This window comes from Macrotis lagotis, chromosome X, assembly GCF_037893015.1.
Source record: "Macrotis lagotis isolate mMagLag1 chromosome X, bilby.v1.9.chrom.fasta, whole genome shotgun sequence".
NCBI classification, from domain to species: Eukaryota; Metazoa; Chordata; class Mammalia; order Peramelemorphia; family Peramelidae; genus Macrotis; species Macrotis lagotis.
In genome coordinates this window covers 38771903-38795230 of record NC_133666.1, presented here as the reverse complement: position 1 = coordinate 38795230, position 23328 = coordinate 38771903, and positions in this window count along the sequence as shown.

The following is a 23328-nucleotide window of genomic DNA, read 5'->3' as shown; positions in this document are numbered from 1 at the left end:
ATTGCAGAGTAATTTTAAATTGGAATTGAAAGGAGTTTCTTATTCAAAATAAATAAAGAAAGCAAAAAACAAATAAACAAATGAACAGTGACTAAAATTGGATTAACAATATATAAACTAAAATTTTTTTTCTGAAGTTGAGTGGGTTAAATTTGGAATGATAATATTCACAAATCAAAAATCATTATTATCTCATTTGTCTCAATTTTTGGATAGGGTTCATAGAGATTAATCCTGAGACAAGTTGCTGTTCTGTTTTTATTCTTTTGTTTCTTTATTCTAATGTTCTACTGAATAGTATACAGATGCATAAAAGAAGTAGTTATTTTGTAGTTCAATAAAAGTATTAGGATTTAAGTTCATCCTTAAAACATATCCAGGAGAAAATAGAACAACAGTAATGATAGACAGTGCATCCTGTTCCCATACAATCTTTCTTTTTTTTAGGTTTTTTTTTTTTTTTTTTGCAAGGCAAATGGGGTTAAGTGGCTTGCCCAAGGCCACATGGCTAGGTAATTATTAAGTGTCTGAGATCGCGGATTTGAACCCAGGTACTCCTGACTCCAGGGCCGGTCCTTTATCCACTGCGCCACCTAGCTGCCCCCCCCATACAATCTCGATATCCTTGCCTGTTTCTCTAAATTTTACAAATTTTGTGCATGTGACATGGAGTTTATGAAGACAGGGCACTATCAAAAACATTATACTGACAGTTTCCTTAGATTACCGTTATGACATTTTTAGACAATGGTTCTTTTATGCCTGGTTCTTTGAGTCCTGTATGAATGGAATAAGAATTTTTGAATGTCTAGTGAGTGAAAAATAGCAAGCTTCTAATGTGTGATTCTGACCATTGAGTCATACATTATTAAGTATTCAGTAGGTGCTAATTTTTTCCGGCGGCAGTGATGTGTTGCACGGTTTCTACTGCTTCTCTACTTATTACAAGCTGATTGCTGGGTCCAGCCTCTTTAATTTCTGATAACAGTGTGGAATTGTCACCCGAAGCTCCTTTTCTTTCCATAAACACATGCATGACTCAGGGATTTGATGCTTCTTTATCAACTAGCGTATTGTTGACTGAGCTTATGTGAATGTCCTGCTTTCAAGTTCTTGTGAATCCATTCTCCAATCTTAGCTGTTTCATAGGTTCTGACCAAAGGGAAGTCAGTTTTTTCTTTGATCCGACAAATCCAGTGGCTTACATTTTTTATTAACCTTTAGTTTGTTGCTGTTCATTTATATGGTCTGTTTTTCCAAAGTATTCCTGCATGTTTTGCTCTATTCCTCATATAGTCCCCTATTGATTAGTGCTTGGCAAATAGTTAGTTAATAAATGATTGTTGATGAACTAATTAATCCTCTCCCTTCTTTTTGATGAGGAAATGTTAATCTTTCTATGGGTGACTTGGAGTACTGAATTTCATGTCTTGCTAATAACATACAGATTTTTGTTATTATGCTTTCCAAATCTATGATGGTCCATTTTGCAGTTCTCCAAAATGTGTATTCAGACTTGAATTGTATTCGTTTTAAATATAGCCTTCTTTTTCATCCACTTAACTCTCTATTCAGCGACAGTGATACCATGAATAGCACTAGACCAGGAAGCAAGAAGACCTGCATTCAAATCCTGCCTCATTCATTTACTAGCATGGTAAGTTACTTAATGTTTATCTATTTCACTTTCCTCATTTTAAAATGGGGATAATAATCACCCCAGGATTGTTTTGAGAATAAAATGAGATAATATTTTTAAAGCACAATACTAGGCACATAATAGATAGTTAATAAGTGTATCTTTCCCTCCTTCATATTCAGCTACTTTCTTCACTTATGCTTCAGGTCCTTCAGAGGAGACCAAGGTATTTAGTATTACCTCCATCTATTTGTGTATTGTGACCTCCATGTTCAAGCATGAAGTCTTCAGATCTTTACCTTTCCCATTTATATTAAGAATTTTACTAATGAAATTCAAACCATTTGTTAAAAGTTGTCATAAATTGAGGGAGTTATTTGCTGATGGTTTTGTTTTAGTTTTTTTGCAAGGCAAACAGGGTTACGTGGCTTGCCCAAAGTTACTGATGTTTTTTGATGGAGCCATATAGATTGATGTTATCCATGGGCATTAATTAATCAATTAATTAGTAATGGCCATCACCCTATGGTGTCATTGATTCTCTTTGAAAACAAAGTACAAAGACCAAGAAGAGATTTTCGTTTGATCCTCTTTTAATTTGGAAAGCATGCTTATTTCTATTTAGTAGAAATAATGGATTTGAGGCTAGACATGACCCTAATGGGCATAAGCTGTCTCTTCAAAAAATGTCACATTTTATACCACTTGTTCTGGACATTATTGTGCTGGTGACGTGTTTGAAATAGAGAACTGTTTTCTATGTGGGGTTCAAATATTCCATCATTCTCACTCTATGTGCTTTTCTTTTATATATTTGCAAATACATGAATAAACCATGAGTGTGGAACTGAGTCAAAGGTTGTGGATTGACAGCAAAGGCAGCATAGATGTTATGGTGCTTTTAGCTAGTTTGTTTAATAATTACCAAATCAATAAAAAATTGCCCTGGGTATCCATGGGACTTTTTGATTCACTCTTCATTTCCCCTCCATCAATTTACTGTTTCCTTAGGGGAACACAAGCCGCAAGTCCTTTATCTAAAGTATTTGAACATGCAATTGTCATACTTTTTCTTAATTTTTTTTTCAATGAATGAGCTAGAAACTAATGGGGTGCTTACATCTGCAAGGGCTTTTGACAGTCTTACCTTTTGATCATTGATCTCTGATTCTCTCAGTTTCATAGAATGGGGTTTGACTTCTTCCGAGACTAAACTAGTCAAATAGGCCTGTAATTCATACACTGCCATCAAGCATTTGAGCCTGTGAGTTTAGCTGTTATCTGGCCCTGCCACTCTCACATTTTGCAATGCAAAATTTCTGCCTACTCTGTTGTTCTAAACTGTGTTTCTCAATTGTTCTATAAACTTCTTGAGGCAATATATATATTTGATCACAAGTTCTCTGCATTTTCTTCTGAGAATTCTGTCTTGCCAGATTTCTTTACTTCTCAAGCTTCTCTAGTAACATTTGTGATCCTTGTATTGTTGATTTTCTTTTGTGTAGTGCTCAGATTCCTTATATCACCTTAACTTTGTGGCTTTTTTTTTCTGTTGCTGATTAAGGGAATCCAGAATGTTGAATATGAATCTTTGGAAATTAATTTCCCTATAACTTTTGTGACCTTTTGTTGGACAATGCTTTAATGATAATTATAGAAGATATTACCTTATCTGAATTGCTTAGTTTTGGTGTGGAGAATTAGTATGCTACTTATATTTATATTATCAAAATTAAAAAAGGGGATTTTAAGAATTTTAGTCTAGGTGTGCTCATCTCCTTTTAAAAAATGATTTAAGATACTGGTTCTGTGTTTATAATATTACAGCATTAGATATAATTTTCAGTTTGCATTTTGTGAAGGTTTGTAGTAATCTAAGGATCTTTGACTTTCCTCTCTTTTTTGTTTTGTTTTGTCTTATTTTTATTTTTGATTATAAATTTTTTTCAATTACACGCAAAGATACTTTTCAACAGTCATCACTTTGCAAATTTATGAGTTTCACAGTTTTCTATCACCCTCACTTCCCTCCCCCTCCCCATGGCAGTGAACAATCCTGTATAAATAGTACATGCACAATTGTGTTTAACATATTTCCATATTAGTCATGTTATGAAAGCATACTAAGAACTAAGGAGGAAAAAACCCATGAGAATAAAAAATAAAAACTTAAAAGAAATTTTAAAAAGTGAACATTGTATGCTTTTCTTAGCATTCAAAGTCCATATTTTGTTTTCTGGAAAAGGATGTCAGGATTATCTGATCACCAAACTGGTAATGATCTCACAGTGGTGCTGTTAAAGTGTACAGTGTTCTCCTGGTTCTGCTTACTTCACTCAGCATCAGTTCATGCAAGTCTTTCCAGGCTTTTCTAAAATCCAGACATTTCATGATTTCTCACAGAACAGTAGTACTCCATAGCATTTATATACTATAAATTATTCAATTATTTTCCAATCGATGGATATCCTTTTAATTTCCAATTCGTTGCCACTACAAAACGAGCTGCTATAAATATTTTTGTATATGTCGGTCCTTTCCTCTTTCTTAAGATCTCTTTGGGATACAGACCTAGTAGTGGTATTGCTAGAACAAAGGGTATGCACAGTTTTATTACCTTTTAGGCACAGTTCCAAATTGCTCTCCTGCATATTGGTGAGGTGATATCATTTTATTTTATGACAGAGTTACTGGAATAGTAGACAAAGAAAATGCTGTAAACATCATTTAAAACGATATTAGCAAAATGTTTGATTCAGTGCATTACAGTAATCCTTTGAAAGTAAGAGAGATATAGGAGATAGGCAACAGTACAGTTAGATGAATTCAGAAAAAGTAGAATGGTCACATCAAAATGTTCAAATAAATAATACCACATCAACACAGGAAGTCTCCAGTGGAGTGTCTGAGGGATCTATGTTGCTCTCATGCCATTTCACTTTTTTTTATAAGTGACTTGTATAAAGACAAATATGCACATATCAAAAAACTGGTAGAGAAAACCAATTAAGTCAGTTGCAAAGTCAGAGTTTCTATAGATCTTGTCAGGCTAGAACAAGGGGCAAAATATAATAAGATAAAAATTTAAGAAGGATAAATGTAAAGTCCTACATTTGGGTTCAGAAATCAACTTCACAAGCTCAAGACAGGATAAATGCAATTAGATTGTAATTTGTATAATGGGAAGTTTTATGGTACAGTTGACAGAGTGCCAGATCTGGAGTCAAGAAGACCTTAGTTTAAAACATTTACTAGCTGTAGGACCTGGGCAAGTCACTTCATCCAAGTCACTTGCCTAAGTAAGGTTCCTTATCTTTTAAAATGAGCTGGAGAAGGAAATGGCAAACCACTCTAATGGTTTCACCAAGAAAAATCCCAATTGGGTGGCAAAGAATTGGTCACAACTGAAAATGACTGAATAACAGCAAAGTTTGTATAAAAACAGTTCTAAAGGGGGTGGCTAAGTGGCATAATGGATAGAACACTGGCCCTGGAGTCAGGAGTACCTGAGTTCAAATCTGCACTCACACGCTTAATAATTACCTAGCTGTGTGGCCTTGGGCAAGCCACTTAACCCCATTGCCTTGCAAAAAAAAAAAAAACCTAAAAAGAAAGGTTCTAAAAATTTTGGGGGACTGCAAAATCATTGTGAATCACCAGTACCATGTGATATCTAAAAAAAGGCCATGAAAAACTGATTATCATCTTGGACTACTTGACATGAAGTAAAACATACATTCTGAAATAAGAAATTGCAAGTCTCTCAATACACTGCCTTGGTTAAACCACATCTTGAATATTTGTATTAAGTTGTAGGCATCATCATTTAGGGGTAGAGCATCAATGAGTGGAACAACTTGTGGTAGAAGATGGCAGCTAGAATGGAGACCTTGAGTTCATTCCACATGAATGACAGTTGAAAGGAAATGAGGCTGTTAATGATAGAGAAAAGTTGAATCAGGGTTATAGGACATCTGTCTTCAAGTACTGGAAAGGCTGTCATGTAGAAGAGTGATTCTACTTGGTTCTAGAGAGTAGGAAGCTGGGAAACAATTTTGACAGCTGAATTAAATTTATAAAATTACAAGTCATTCCCCAATTGATAAATGGTGGAAGAGTATGAATAGGCAGTTTTCAGATGAAGAAATTAAAGTACTTATAATCATATGGAAAAATCTCCAGATCATTTTTAATTAGAGAAATGCCAAATTAAAACAACTATGAAGTACCATGTCACATCAATCAGATGGGCTAATATGACAAAAAAGGAAAATGATCAATGTTGGAGAGGATGTGGGAAAATAGGGACATTAATGCACTATTGGTGGAGTTGGGAACTGATCCAGCTATTCTGGAGAGCAATCTAGAACTACGCACAAAGAGCAATAAAACTTATCATACCCTTTGATCCAGCAATACCAATACTGGATGTATATCCCAAGGAAAGCATAAGGAAGGGGAAAATAATCACATGTGCTCTTTTTGTGGTGGAAAAGAATTGGACACTGAGGAAATGCTCATCAGTTGCTGAGTGGATGAACAAATTATGACATATGAATATTTTGGGGTATGATTGCTTTATAAGAACTCCTTATCAGATATACTTTAGATAAACATAGAAAGATTTGCATGAACTGATGCTGAGTGAAGCGATCAGAACAAAGATAACATTTTACATAGTAATAGCAACTTTGTGAGAGGAACAACTATGATCTTTCAGCTTCTCTCAGCAGTTCAGAGATCAAGGACAACTCTGAGAGACTTGCTATGAATAATGTGATTCACATCCAGAGAAAAACAAGCACAGAGTCTGAATGTAGAGCAAAGCATACTATGTTCACATTTTTGAAAGTAGTTTTAGGTTTTTCCTTTCTTTTTCATGGATTTTTCAATCCCCTTAGTTCTGATTCTTCTTTCACAGCATGACTAACATGTAAATATGTTAAACAGGAATGAAAATGTACAACTTTTACCAGACTGTTTGCCTTCATGGGGAGGATGGGAGGGAAGGGAGGGTGGTTGAAAAATGTGGAACTCATAAATTTGAAAATGGATGAATGTTGAAAAACTGCCATTGTAAATATTTGGAAAAATAAAATGCAATTTTGTTGTTATCCTCTTATGCATCAATTTTGTGAAGGCTACTGGCTTTGAAAGCTTGAAATAAGGTGGGTTTTTGTTTTGGATACATCCTATTTTATCTATGTCATCATTGTGGGGTAATATTCTGTAATTCCTAATCTCCCTCTAATACAAGAGACTTGCCCAACTGTAGAAAAAGTCTATCAATATGGGAATGCACCCTGAGTTCTTTTATCACTTTTTAACCATGGAATTTCAATGATCTTCAGAATATTTGTTCTTGGAATTTAGGTAACCTGTACCAGAATTCATTTTTGGACCATATACTGTGAATCATTTTCCAAGAATAGATTTTATGCTGCAGATTCCTCCTCTTTTTACCTTGGTATCCAGGTCCATCATGCTGGTACATTCCTCTTTTGCATCCTAATTTAAGGGTAAATTTCTCTAGTCAAGTCAAAAAAACCCCAAAGAACTCTAATTACAATCACAACCGAATTAGGTTTCTTTTGGGACTTTCTGATCCTTTTTGCCTTACATTTTCATTTGGGACATTCTGGTTATCATCCTCTTGTCCATTATGCCTGAAGGAGTATTTTAGTTCAAACAGAAGCTGTTGACAAATTTTCAGATTCCATATATAAAAAAATATGCCCCTGACCTTGAAAGCTTGCTCCAAGGGAAGGTTTTATTTCAGATTCAACCATATGAGGAATTATGCTCTAATTTCTTTTTTTCTTTTTTTTTTAGTTTTTTTGCAAGGCAAATGGGGTTAAGTGGCTTGCCCAATGCCACACAGCTAGGTAATTATTAAGTGCCTGAGACTGGATTTGAACCCAGATACTCCTGACTCCAGGGCTGGTGCTTCATCCACTGTGCCACAAAACGTTCCCAACTACAGAGCTAAATTTCAGGGGTTCACCACTAGATAGCTTTTAGGACCTCTTGCTGTGATTGCAGGCACCATGGTTACCCCTGTTGTATTAGATTGCCATTCTTTGTCCGAGGTCTCATTTATGTTGGATTAAGTCCCTTTCTTTGTGTTTCCTCTAGAAGAAGGCATATTCTGCTGGATAGATGGAGAGCATGGGATGTTATCAGTTGTTCTCAAAAGAACTATGTTTCAGGTCTACCTGGTGCCATCACTTTTTCTCCAGTGTTGAATTCCTCCCATTCTTTTTAACCAGTGGCTTCATTACCAGTGATTGGGGTCTGGTTCATGTGATCTTGCCTAGACCATGAAAGGGTCAAATCTTCAGAGACTGTTCAAGGAGAATTGTCTTTCTTCAGTACTTTAGACAGATATACCTTCTTGTCTTGAATAATTGATTCATTGTTAGCCTTTGTGGTAGTAGATTCCACGTCTCCTTGAATTTAGATTTTGTTCCATTGATATACATCAAACTTTCCATTATATACTATATGTATATATATTAGTTATTTCTAGGTGAAATTTTGTTGTAAATTAACTGTTCGATAGCAGGCATATTATTGGGTATGGGGATAGGGCCTGAGTCCTTACATTACCTTTCCAGTATTGAAATCTCTATGGTCTTTGGATGGTCCACGAAAATTAGTCAACCTGTACCAGAATCCTTGGTTTGCCCACCTGCTATGAATCATTTCCCAGGACTGGATTTTACTTTGCAGATTCCTCCTCTTTTTACCTAGTTGTCCATGCCCATCATTTTTTGTGCATTCCTCTTTTCTATCCAGTCTTAGAGGCAAATTTCTTGGTTAAATTCCAATAACCCAAGAAATTCAAAAAAACCACTCACAACCACATTAGATTGGTTTAGGGACTTTTTGATCCTCTGTATTGACTGTTCTCATATGGGAGACTCTGCTTGACAACCTTTTGTCCATCATGCCTGAGTAAGTATTTCTGCTCCAAGAGAGTTTGTTGACAGATTTCCTGCTTCTCAAGTCTTATTCTGTGAAGGACCTTGGTTTTAAAGCTTCCTTTAAAGTGAGTTTTGGTTTTAGCTATATCCAGCTTTTACCTGTGTCATCCTTATGGGGAATTCTGTTCTAATTTCATATCTTCCTCTAATTCAAGAGACTTTCCCAACTATTGAGAAAGTCCACGGATACATTTCAGAAAATTCCCACTGGAGATACTTTGGACCCTCCTACTGTGACTGCTGGCACCACAGATGACTGCTTTGTGGCATTCCATTGTCTTTTTCTGTCCAAGGTCTCATATCTTTTGCATTTAGTCCCTTTGTTTGTGTTCTCTCTAAAATAAGGCATATTCTGTTGGGTAGATGGAGTACATTGAATATTATCAGTTTATCTCAAATAGGCTATGTTTTAGGCTTACCTGGTGTCACCACTTTGCTCTAAGCTTGATTTTTTTTTGCAAGGCAAACAGGGTTAAGTGGCTTGCCCGAGGCCACACAGCCAAGTAATTATTAAATGTCTGAGATTGGATTTGAACCCAGGTCCTCCTGACTCCAAGGCCAGTGCTTTATCCACTATGCCACCTAGCTGCCCCTCTAAGCTTGATTTCTTTTTAGGAATTCCTACTCTTTAGACCTATGGCTTCACTATCAGGGATAAGGGTCTCCCTTAACCATGGAAAGGTTAAATGTCCAGGGTTTTCATTTTCCTTTAATTTTCCTTCATACTTGAGTCTGAGTTAGCCCTCCTTTCTTGGAATAATTGCTTCATGATTAGGGTTTTTTCATAGTAGATTCCACATCTTTTCACCTCAGTCTAGATTTCTTGCCATTAAACTATACCTCAAGCTTTCCATGTGTGCAGTGGAATGGTCTTGGCAGCCACGGAGCCTTTGGATAGATTGATGACCTCTTTGTGAGAGCTCATGTTCATTGTCACCCTACTGTGAGTGATTCATTCATAAGTGCATTTTTATTTTAAATGCAGTTTTCTATAACAGGGCTATTATTAGGGATGGGGAAATAGCATGAGTCTTTGCATTACCTAATTACCACCACCGTTTCTGTGGTCTTTGGATTGTTTATTCATGGCAATTAGACAACTTGTACCAGAATCCATGGTTGGCCCAATCACTTTGATTCATTTCCCAGGAGTGGATTTTACTTTGCAGATTCTTCCTCATTTTACCTATTTGTCTGTGTTCGTCATTATTGTGCATTCCTCCTTTCCATTCAATCTTAAGGATAAATTTCTTGGTTCATTTTCAATAATCTAAGAATCTCGGAGATCAGTACAAAAACCACCTTTGATGTCTTGGGGAATTTCTGATTCTCTTAATTGGCCATTCTCATGTGAGGAATTCTGATTGTCAACCCTGTTCGTCATGCCTGAGGGAGTATTTCTTTTCCAAGAGAGTTTGTTAACAAATTTTTCCAGTTTCCACGTATAGTTCTATGGAGGCCTCTGGCTTTCAAAGTTTGCTCTAAGGTGTTTTTTGTTGTTGTTTTAGTTACATACTATTTTTACCTATGTCACCTTTATGGGAGATTCTACTCGAATTCCTAATCTCCCTTTCTCCCCAAAATTCCTAATACAAGAGATTTTCCAAGAGATCATTCATGGATAAGTTTCAGGGGTTCTCCACTAAAGATCCTCAGGGTCCTCCTGTTGTTACTACAGGCACCATGGTTATCTTTCTGGAATTAGATTGCCTTTCTCTGACCTAGGTTGCCTTTCAGTTGGATTCGGTAAATTTACTTGTGTTCCCTCTAAAATAAGGTGCATTTTTCTGGGTAGGTAGAGGCTTTGAATATTATCAGTCTATCTCAGAGTCTGGTTCAGGCCTACTGGGGCCACTACTTTGTGCCAAGCTTGATTTCTTGTTAGCCATTACCCTTCTTTTTACCTGTGGCTTTGTTACCAGTCATTAGGACCTGGTGTGTGTGATCTCCTTAAATGTCCAGAGACACTTCAGAGATAATTTTTCTTCCTCTGTGCTTCAGTCTGAATTACTCTTCCTTTCTATGAATCCTTGCATCATTGTTAGGCTTTTTTGTTAGTAAATTCCACATCTTTTTACCTGAGTCTCTATTTCATGCCCTTAAAGTACACCTCAATCTTTCCTTGTGTACAGTGGAATCATCTTGGCAAGCCATGGAGATTGTGGCTAGATTGCTGGACTCTTAGCTATAGCCCATTGTAGTTCACCACAACTGTGAGTGATCCATTCATAAGTAAACAAAAGGATGTTGTTGGGCATGGGAAAAGAACCTAAGTCTTTGCATTACCTTTCTTTCAGCCAAATTTCTATGGTCTTAAGACTGTTTCTTCATGGAAATTAGGCAATTTGTACTAAAATCCATGGTTGGCCTAGGAGTGAATTTTACTTTGCTGATTTCTCCTCTTTTTATCAAGGTGTCCAGGTCTATCTTTCTTGTGCATTCCTCTTTTCCATCCATTCTAAAGGGTAAATTACTTCATTCACTTACAATCACCCAAGAGAGTCTAAGACCAATTGCAACCAAATAGATTTCTTACAGGATTTTCTGATCCTTTTTACCTGTCATTCTCATGTAGAGAATTCTTGTTGTCAACCTCTTGTCCATCATGCTGGAAGAAGTATTGACAGATTTTTTTTCCAGTTGTAAGCATACTCTAAGGTGGCTTTTTGTTACATTTGTATCCTGTTTGTACCCGTGTCATCCTTATAGGCAATTCTGCTCTAATTCCTAATCACCCTCTAATCCAAGAGATTTTCTTAACTATAGAGAAAGTTCATGGATAAATTTCAGGGGTTCTCCCCTAGAGATCTTTAGGGCTTTCCTACTGTGACTATGGGCAACATGATTCCTTTTGTAGCATTAGATTCCCCTTCTCTGTCTTAGGCCTTATTTCTGTTGGATTCAGTCCTTTTATTTGTATTCTCTCTAAAATAAGGCATCTTCTGCTTGGGAGCTGAACGTTGTGGCATATTATCAGTTGATCTCAAAAAACCTGTGGTTCAAGCCTATCTGGTACCACCACCACTTTGTTACAAGTTTGATTTCTTGTTTGCCATTCCTCTTCTTTTTTATTTGTGACTTCTCTATCAGGTATTAGGGCCTAGTGGGTATTGTCTCCTTTGACCATGGAAAGGTCAAATGTCCAGAGGTCACTCAGGGATAATTGTCCTTCCTCGGCATACCAGTTTAGTTAGACCTCCTTGCCTTGAAATATTGCAACATTATTTGACTCTTTCGGTATTAGATTCCAAATGTCTTAAGCTAAATCTAGTTTTTCTGCCATTGCTGCACCTAAAACTTTCCATGTGCATATGGTCTTGACAAGTCATAGAACCTTTGGAAGTCATAGAGATGTGTGGTCTATTTGTTGGATCCTACATTCAATACCCCTCTGCTCTGAGTGATACATTCCTAGGTGAATTTTTGTGGTAAATGTGCTTTTCTATAACAGCAATATAATTGAATATGAGGAAAGAGCCTGAGTCCTTGCATTACCTTTCTTTCTACCATCAAAATTTATGTGGTTTTCAGATTCTTTGTTCATAAAAATTAGACAACCAGTAACAGATTTCATGATTGGCCCACCTGCTGTGTATCATTTCCCGGAAACAGATTTTACTTTGCAAATATCTCCTTTTTTGTACCTAGTCGTCAGTGCCCATCATTTTTGTGTATTTATATTGTCCATCCAATCTTAAGAATAAATTTCACTTTCAATAAGCCAAGATGCTCTAAGAACAATGGCATCCAAATTAGATTTTGGGGACAATTTTCTGATCCTTTTTGGCAGGCATTCTCATATAGGAAATTCAGGTTGTCAACCTCTTGTCTATCATGCCAGAAGGAGTATTCCTATTACAAGGGAGTTTGTTGACAGATTTTTTTTTTTGGTTCTCAGGTATAGTTCTTTTGAGACCTTTGACTTTCAAAGCTTCTTCTAAGGGTTTTTTTCAGTTACATTTTATTTTTACCTGTGTCATCTTTATGGGAGATGCTGCTCTATTTCCTAATCTCCATCTAATCTAAGAGAATTTTCCAACTATAGAGAAAGTCCACGAATAAATTTCAGAGGTTCACCACCACAGATCCTTAGGTCCCTCTTGCTGTGACTGCTGACTACATGGTTGCCTTTATGATATTAGTTTGTACTTCTATGTCCTAGGTCTCCTTTCACTTAAATTCAGTCCCTTAGTTTGTTTTTCTTCTAAAATAAGGCATTTTCCACTGAGTAGATGGAGCCCATGGAATACTATTAGTCTAACTCAAGGAAAGTATGTTTCAGGTCTACCTGGTGCCACCACTTTGTTCCATACTTGATTTCTTGTCCCATTAGCCTACTTTTTACCTGTGGCTTCATTATCAGAGGTTAGATCCTGGTGAGTGTGATCAAAGAGTCAAATTTTCAGAGGCTGTTCAGGGATAATTGTTCTTTCTCCGTACTCCATCTGAGTTAGACCTCCTTGCCTTGAATAATTACTTCATTTTTAGCCATTTTTGGTAGGAGTTTGGACATCCATTACCTGAATCTAGATTTCATGTAATGTATCTCAAACTTTCTATATGCACAATGCAATGCTCTTGGCAAGTCATGGAGCTTGTGGATAGATATGAGGTTGCTTTGCTTAAGGCCCATGCTTAGTTCTCCCCTATTATGAGTGATCCATTCTTTGGTGAATTTTTGTTGTAAAAGACTTGTTCCAACCAGGAATATTACTGAATTTGGGGATAGACCTTAAATTTCATGCTGTTGATGTAGCTCAAACTTTCATGGTCTTGGCAATCCATGGAGCCTGTGGATAGATTTGATAGAGCTCACATTCAGTGCCTCCCTGCTGTGAGTGATCCATTCCTAGGTGAATTTTTGTTGTAAATGCACTTTTCTATAACAGAGAAACAATTGGATATGGGGAAAGAGCATGAGCCCTTGCATTACCTTTCCAACATTGAAATTTCTAAGGTATTCATCTTATTTGTTCAAAAAAAAACAAACAGGCAATCTGTACCAGAGTCCATGGTTGGCCTACCTGCTGTGTGTTATTTCCAAGGGGTAGATTTTACTTTGCAGATTCCTCCTCTTTTTATTAAGGTGTCCATGTCCATCATTCTTGTGTATTTCTCTTTTCCATCCAGTCAGGAGGGTAAATTACTTCTTCAGTTCCAATAACTCATGAAGCTCTAAGACCAATCACAACCAAATTAGATTTCATGTGGTACTTTTTGATCCTCTTTAACTAGCATTCTCATGTGAAGAATTCTTTTTGTCACTCTCTTGTCTATCATGCTGGAGGCTGTATTTCTGTTTCAAGAGTATTTGTTGAGAGATTTCCCAGTTCTCAAGTATAGTTCTATGAAGGCCCCTGGCTTAGATAACTTGCTGTCAGGTGAGTTTTTATTTCAGTTACATCTTATTTTTACCTGTGTTATCCTTTGGAGGATTATGCTCTAATTCCTAATCTCCCTCTAATCCAAGAGAGTTCCCCATTTGTAAGTAAAGTCCATGGATGAATTTCAGGGATTCCCCACTAGAGATCCTTAGGGCCCTCCTGCTATTATTGTTGGGATCATGGTTGCCTTTGTTGCATTAGATTGCCTTTCTCTGTCCTAGATCCCCTTTCTGTTTCATTCATTAAATTTATTTGTGTTTCCTATAAAATAAGGAATGGTCTTCCAGGTAGATGGAAGAATTGGAATATTATTAGTCTTTCTCAAAAAACGTTCATTTCAGGCCTACCTGGTGTCAGCACTTTTTTGAAAGCTTGTTTTCTTCTCAGTCATTTCTCTTTTTTTTTAACCTGTGGCTTCACTATCAGGTGTTAGGGCCTGATATGTGTGGTCTCCCTTGACTATGGAAGAGTCAATATACATAGGCTGTTCAGGGATACTTTCCTCTCCCTGCATTTGAGTCTGGATTAAGCCTCCTTTCTTTGAATAATTGATTCATAGTTAGGTTTTTTTCATAGTAGATTCCACATTGCTTTACCTGAGTCTAGATTTCATGCCATTAAAGTACAACCCAATCTTTTTTGTGAGAAGGATAATGGTCTTGGCAAATCATGGAGCCTTTGGATAGATTGGTGGCCTCTTTGCTAGAATCCTTGCTCAGTGATCCACTGTTGTGAGTGATTAATTCCTAAGTGAATTTTCATCATAAATTCACTTTCTATAACAGAGATATTATTGTATATGGGGAAAGAACTGGAGTATTTATGTTATCATTCCACCATAGAAATTTCTGTGGTCTTCAGATTGTTTGTTCATGAAAATTAGGCAACTTCTACCAGAATGTATTCTTGGCTCACTTGCTATGAATTATTTCCAAATAACGGATTTTTCTTTGCCGCTTCCTCCTCTTTTTACCTAGGTGTCCACGTCCATAATTCTGGTGCATTCCTCTTTCCCATCCAATCTTAAGAGTAAATTTCTTTGTTCAGGTCCAATAAACCAAGATGCTCTAAGATCAATGGCATCCAAATTAGAATTTTGGAGCAACTTTCTAATCCATTTTACCTGGCCTTCTCATATAGGGAATTCTAGTTGCCAACTTCTTGTCAATTATGCCAGAGGGAGTATTTCTGTTCCAGGAGAGTATGTTTCCAGATTTTCTATTCTCAAGCACAATTCTGTGAAGGACCCTGGCATTGGAAACTTGCACTAAGATGGGATTTTGTTTCAGTTAAATGTAACTTTTTACCTTTGGGGGATTCTGTTCTAATTCCTAATCTCTCTCTAATCCAAGAATTTCCCAAGGATAGAGAAAGCCCATGGATAAATTTCAGGGATTCCCCATTAGAGATCCTTAGGGCCCTCCTGCTGTGACTGCTGACATTATGATTGCCTTTGTGGCTTTAGATTGCCCTTTTCTGTCCTAATTCTTCTTTCTCTTGAATTCAGTCCCTTTGTGTTCCCTTTAAAATAAGCCATGAGGCTATGGGATATTATCAGTCCATCTCAAAAAACCCTGCATTTAAGGCCTACATTGTGATACCACTATGTTTCAAACTGAGTTTCTTGTTAATAATTCCCCTTGTTTTTAACTGTGGCTTCACTATCAGGAATTAAGACCTAGTGGAAAAATCAAATGTCCAGAGGTTGTTTAGGGATAATTGTTCTTCCTCCGTCTTCCAGTCTCGACCTCTCTGCCTTGAATAATCATGTTGTTATTAGGACATTTTGATGGCAAGTTTCACATGTCTTTACCTGAGTCTAGAATTCATATTATGGACATACTTCAAGTTTGCCATGTAAATGACACAATGATCTTGGTAAGCCATGGAGCCTGTAGATAGATTCATCGCTTCTTTGCTAGAACCCCCCCCTTCAGTGCCCCCCCACTGTAAGTGATCCATTTCTAGGTGAATTTTTGTTATATATGCACTTTTCTATATCAGGGATATAATTAGCTGGAATATTATTGTATTTGAGGATAGACCCTGAGTTCTTGCATTACTTTTCCACCATCAAAATTTTTATTGGTCTTCAAATTGTTCCTGAAAGTTGAGGTAACACATTCCAGAATCCACGGCTGACCCATCTCCTTTGAATCATGTCCCAAGAATGGATTTTACTCTGCACATTCCTGCTCCTTTTACTCAGGTGTATCTGTGTCCAACATTCTTATGCATTCCTCTTTTCCATCCAGTATTAAAGGTAAATTTCTTCTTTCAGTTCCAGTAACCCAAGAAGCTCTAAAATCAATCTGAAACAAATTACTTTATTTGGGGGGCATTCTGATTCCCTTTACCTGGCATTCTCATGTTGTGAATTCTGGTTGTCAATCTCTTGTCCACCATGCCTAAGGGATTATTTCTGTTCCAAGAGAATTTGTTGACCTATTTTCCAGTTCTCAAGTGTCAGTCTGTGAAGGTCCCTGGCTTTGAATGCTTTCTCTAATGTACCTTTTTGTTTCAGTTGCATACTATTTTTACCTGTGGATTTATGGATGATTCTGCTCTAATGCCTAATCTCCCACTAATCCAAGAGAATTTTCCCAACTATGTAGAAAGTTCTTGGATAAATTTCAGGGTTTTCTCTAAAGAGATCATTTGGGCCCTCCTTCTGTGATTGTTGCCACTTACCATTTTGACATTTGATTGCCCTTCTCTGTCCTAGGTCTCAATTCTGTTGAAGTCAGTCCCATTTTTGTCTTTCCTATAAAATAAGTTATGTTCTTCTGGGTAGATGGAGGCTATGTGGAATATTATCATTCTTTCTCAAAAAAATCTTTGGAATATTATCAGTCTCTCTCAAAAATCCTTTCTCAGGTCTCCTTAGTGCCACCACTTTGTTCCATGCTTGGTTTCTTGTTAGCCATTCCCATTCTTTTTACCTTTTCTTTCATTATCAGGGATTATATCTTGGTAGGTTGGGTCTCTCTTGACCATGGAAGGGTCAAATATGTAGAGGCTGATCAGGATTATTGTCTTTCCTCTGTACTGGAGTCTAAGTTAGATCTCCTCGTCTTGAATAATTGCTTCATTGTGAGCCTTTTTTTGGTAGTAAATAAGACATATTATTCCCTAAGTCTAAATTTCTTGCCATAAATGAATCTCAAGTTGTCCTTGTGGACAAAGCAATGGTCTTGGCAAACCATGGAATCTGTGCGTAGATAGATAGGCGGACTCTTTGCTAGAGCTTATTTTCAGGTGCCCCCTGCTATGATTGATCAATTCCTAGGTAAATTTTTCTTGTAAGTAAACTGTTCCCTAGCAAGAATATTATTGCTAGCTGTGTGGCCTTGGGCAAGCCACTTAACCCCATTTGCCTTGCCAAAAACCTAAAAAAAAAAAGACTATTATTGCTTATGGAGATAGACCCTGAGTTCTTGTATTACTTTTCCCCCATGGAAATTTCAATAAATTTCATTTTGTTTGCTCTTGGAAATTAGGCAACCTATACCATAATCCATGGCTGATCTACTTGTTAGGAACCATTTCCCAGGAGAGGATTTTATTTTGCTGATTTCTCCTTTTTTTATCTAGGTGTCTATGTCCATCATTCTTATGCATTCCTCTTTTCCATCCAGTGCTAAGGGTAATCTTTATTCAGGTTCAATAACTCAAGAAACTCTAAGACCTGTTGCAACCAAATTAGATTTCTTGGGGGGACTTTGTGATCCTGTTTAACTTCCATTCTCATGTAGGGAAATTATGGTTGTCAAACTCTTGTCCATCATACCTGAGGGAGAATTTTTGTTCCAAGAGGTTGTTGGCAGATTTTCAGGTTGTTTCTTTTTGTTTTTTTTTGGCAAAGTAATGAAGTTAAGTGACTTCCCAAGGTCACACAGCTAAGTAATTATCAAGTGTCTGAGGTTTGATTTGAACTCAGGTCCTCCCGAATCCAGGGCCAGTGTTCTATCCACTGTGCCACCTGGATGCCTCTGATTTTAAGATTCTAAAGTACAGTTTGGTGAAGGGTCCTGACTTTGAAAGCTTGAGCTCAGGTGGATTTTTGTTTCAGTTACATACTTTTTTTTACCTATGTAATCCTTATGGGTAATTCTGCTCTAATTGCTAATCTCAATCTAATCCAGGAGAGTTTCCCAACTAGACAGAAAGTCGTTGGATGAATTTCAGGTGAATGAATTGCCCTTCTCTGTCCTAGGTCTCCATTCTGTTGGCTTCAGTCTCTTTGTGTTCCCTGTCAAATAAAACAAGTTTTCTGCTGGGTAGATAGAGGGCTTGGAATATTATCAGTCTGTCTCAAAAAAAATTGTTTCAGGTCAACCTAGTGCTACCACTTTGTTCCAACCTTGATTTCTTCTTAGTCATTGACCTTTTCTTTACCTATGGTTTAACTGTCAGGGATAAGGGCCTGGTGTTGGTCTCCCTTGACCACTGAAGTATCCACTATCCAGAGGCTGGTCATGGATAATCATCCTTCTGTACTGCAGCCTTAGGGCTCTTTTCCTGGAATAATTACTTCATTGTTAGCCTTTTTGTGTGATAGATTGGACATCTCCTTTCCTGAGTCTATATTTCATACCATAAATATACATTAAGATTTCCCTGTAGGGGTGGCTGGTGGTGCAGTGTATAGAGCACGGGCCCTGGAGTCAGGAGTACCTGAGTTCAAATCCAACCTCAGACACTTAATAATTACCTAGCTTTTGGCCTTGGGCAAGCCACTTAACCCCATTTGCCTTGCAAAAACCTGAAAAAAATTTCCATGTGTACAGTCTTGGCAGACCATAGAGTCTGGGCATAAATAGGTGGACTCTTTGCTAGAGACCATAGTCAATGACCCCTTGCTGTCATTGATCCACTCCTAGCTGAATTTGTGTTGTAAATGAACTGTTTCCTAGCAGGAATATTATTTCTTATGAGGATAGACCCCAAGTCATTGCATTACATTTCCATTATCAAAATTTCTATGGTCAGACTTAGATTAGACCAACACCTCACACTCTATATCAAGATAAGATCCAAATGGATACAGGATTTAAACATAAAAAACAATATTATAAGCAAACTAGAAGATCATGGAGTAGTTTACCTGTCACATCTATGGAAAGGGAAGCAGTTTGTGACCAAGGAAGAGATAGAGATAGTCATTAAAAACAAACTAGATAATTGTGATTACATTAAATTAAAAAGCTTTTGCACAGACAAAAACATGGTAACCAAGATCAAAAGAAATGTAAATTGGGAAATAATTTTTGCAACTAGTATTTCTGACAAAGGACTCATTTCTAAAATATACAGAGAACATTTCTAAAATATACAGAGAACTGAGTCAAATTTTCAAAAAAAAACACAAGCCATTCTCCAACTGACAAATAGTCAAAGGATATGCAAAGGCAATTTACAGATGAGGAAATCAAAGCAATCCATAGTCATATGAAAAATTGCTCCAAATCATTACTTATTAGAGAAATGCAAATTAAAGCATCTCTGAGATACCACCTCACCCCTCTCAGACTGGCCAATATGACCAGAAAGGACAATGATCAATGTGGGAAGGGATGTGGAAAATTTGAGACACTATAGATTGTTGGTGAAGCTATGAACTCATCCAACCTTTCTGGAGAGCAATTTGGGATTATGCCCAAAGGGCAACAAAAATGTGCATTCTCTTTGATCCAGCAATACCACTACTGTAAAAACATCTCGTACAAAAATAACAAACTGTGGTATATGTATATCATGGAACACTATTTTTCTAGTAGAAACCAAGAGGGATGGGAATTCAGGGAAGGCTGGAAGGATTTGCATGAACTGATGCTGAGTGAGATGAGCAGAACCAGAAAAAGCATTGTACACTCTAACAGCAACATGGGGGTGATGATCAAGCTTGATGGACTTGCTCTTTCCATCAGTGCAACAACCAGGAACAATTCTGAGCTCTCTGCAATGGAGAATACCATCTGTATCCAGAGAAAGAATTATGGACTTTGAACAAAGACTATTACTTTCAAATTAGGAAAAAACCCATTATCTTATTATGTGATTTTATTATCTAATACTTTATTTTTCTTCTTTAAGGATATGATTTCTCTGTCATCACATTCAACTGAGATCAATGTATAACATAGGACCAATGTAAAGACTAACAGAATGCCTTCTGTGGGGGTGGGGATGGGAAGCAAGAATGGGAGATAAATTATAAAACTCAAAATAAATAAAATCTTTCTAAAGAAAAATTTCTATGGTCTTCAGATTGTTTGTTCATGGACATTAAGTCAACTCGTACCAGAAACAGTGGTTGACTGACCGGCCATGTATCATTTTCCAAGAGCAGATTTTACTTTGAAGATTCCTCCTCTTTTTACCTAGTTGTCCATGTCCAAAAGAATGAATTCTTTTACACTCTTGTTTTCCTTTCTGTCATAAAGGTGAATTTCTTTGCTTGGGTTCTCTCTTAAAATAGGCAGATTCTGTTGGGTAGATGGAGGCTGGCGAATATTATCCTTCTGTTCTGAAAAAAAACAAAACAAAGCTCTGTTTCAGGCCCAGCTGGTGCCACCACTTTGTTCTAAATTTGATTTCCTGTTGACCATTTGCTCTCTTTTTACCTGTAGCTTCATTTCAGCAATTAGAGCCTAGTGAGTTTGGTCTCCTTTGACGATGTTATGGTCAAATTTCCAGAAACTCTTTTGGTAATAATTGTCCTTCCTCTGTACTGAACCCTGAGTTAGGCCTCCTTTTCTTGAATATTTGTTTCATTGTTAGCCTTTTTTGGTAGCAGATTGAAAATGTCCTTTACCTGAGTCTAAATTTCATACCATTAATGTCCTTCAAGCTTTCCATATGTTCAATTCAATGGTCTTGGCAAGCAATGAAGCCTTTGAATGGATAGGGAGACTCTTTGCTAGAGTCCATGTTCAGTGCCCCTCTGCTGTGAGTGATCCATTCCTAGGTAATTTTTGCTGTAAATGAACTGTTCCCCAGTTAGAATCTCATTGGGTACGTGGATAGACTGAGTTCTTGTATTACTTTTCCACCATAGAAATTTCTATTGGCCTTCAGATTGTTTATTCATGGAAATTGAACAACCCATACCAAAATCTATGGTTGGCCCACTTACTATGAATCTAATTCCAGGAATGACTATTACTATGCGTATTCCTCCTCTTTATACCTAGGTATCAATGTCCAACATGCTTGTGCATTCCTCTTTTCCGTCCAGTATTAAGGATAATTTTTTTCATTCAATTCCAATAACCCAGGAAGCTCTAAGACCATTCAGAAGCCATTGAGATTATTTCGGGGGATTTCTGATCCACTTTTATTTTTTTAGGATTTTGCAAGGCAGTGGGGTTAAGTGGCTTGCCCAAGGCCACACAGCTAGGTAATTATTAAGTGTCTGAGACCAGATTTGAACCCAGGTACTCCTGACTCCAGGGCCAGTGCTTTATCTACTGCTCCACCTAGCCACCCTCTGATCCTCTTTACCTGGTATTCTCATGTGGAATATTCTGGTTGTCAGTCATGCTTGAAGGAGTTTTTCTGTCCCAAGAAAATTTGTTGACAGATTTTTGGGTTCTCAAGGATCATCCTGTGAAGAACTGTAACTTTCAAAGCTTGCTCGAAGATAGATTTAAATCATCTATATGGGTGATTCTGCTTTAATTCCTAATCTCCTTCTAATCCAGGAGAGTATCCCAACTATATGGAAAATCCAAGGATAAATTTTAGGTTTTTCACCAACAGTGATCCTTTAGGCCCTCCTGCTGTGACTACTGGAACCATGGCTGCTTTTGTGGCATTAGATTGCCATTCCCTGTCCTGTGTCTCATTTCTATTGGATTCAGCAAATGTATTTGTGTTCCCTCCAAAGGAAGGTATACTATACTTGGGAGATGAAGACTGGAATATTATCAGATGATTTCAAAAAAACCTATGTTTCGGGCCTATCTGGTGCAAATACTTTGTTCCAAACTTGATTTCTTGTTAGCTATTCCTCTTCTTTTTACCTGTGGCTTCACTATCAGGGGTTAAGGCCTGGTGCATTTATTCTCCCTTGACCTTGAAAGTGTCAAATGTCCAGAGACTCTTTAAAAATAATTTTCCTCTGTACTTGAGTCTGGGGTAGGTCTCTTTTCTTTGAATAACTGATTCATTGTTAGGCTTTTTTTTGGTAGTAGACATCACATCTCTTTACCTGTCTCTAGATTTCATGCCATTAAAGTACATCTCAAGCTTTCTATGTGTGTACAGAAATCGTCTTAGTATGCCATGGAGCATGTGAATAGATTGGTGACCTTTTTGATAGAGCCCATGTACAGTATCCCCATTATAAATAACAGGGATATTTTTGGGTATGGGGATTACCCTGACTTCTTGCATTAATTTTCAACATTGAAATTTCTATGGTCTTCAGACTGTTTGTGCATGAAAATTAGTCAACCTGTAGCATAATCCATGGTTGACCCACCTGCTGTGAACCATTTCCCATGAGTGGTTTTGACTTTTCATATTCCTCCTTTTTTTTACCTAGGTGTCCATGTCCATTATACTGATGAATTCCTTTTTTCCATTCAGGCTTAAGGATATATAATTTTTGTGCAGTTCCAATAACCCAAGAAACTCTAAGTCACAACCAAACTGAATTTCTTGGGGAACTCTGATCCTATTTACCTGACATCCTCATGTATGGAATTTTGCTTGTTAACCTCTTGTCCATCATGCCTAAGGGAATTTTTTCTGTTCTAAGTGAGTTTGTTGGCAGATTTTCTGGTTCTCAGGTATACTTCTGTAAAGGACCCTGAGTTTGAAAGCTTGCTGTAAGGTGGGCTTTTGTTTTAGTTATGTGCTATTTTTAACCCATGTCATCCTTAGGGGTGATTCTACTCCAACTCCTAATCTCCCTCTAATCCATGAGTTTCCCAAGTATACAGAAAAATCCATTGTTATATTTCAGTGTTTTCATCACTAGACATCTTTTGGGCCCTCCTTCTGCTGCTGGAATCATGGTTGCCTTTATTGCATTAAATTACTCTTCTCTGTCCTTAGTCTCATTTCATTTGGATTAAGTAAATTTGTTTGTGCTCCCTCTAAAATAAGGCATGTCCTACTGGATAGATGGAGGACATGGATTATGATCAGTTAATCTCAAAAACTATCTGTTTCAGCCTTACCCAAGAAACCCAATACAATTCCACTTTATTCCAAGATTGGCTTCTTGCTAACCATTCCCCTTGTTTTTACCTGTGACTTCACTATCAAGGATTAGGGTCTGATGGGTGTGGTCTCCTTTGGCTATGGA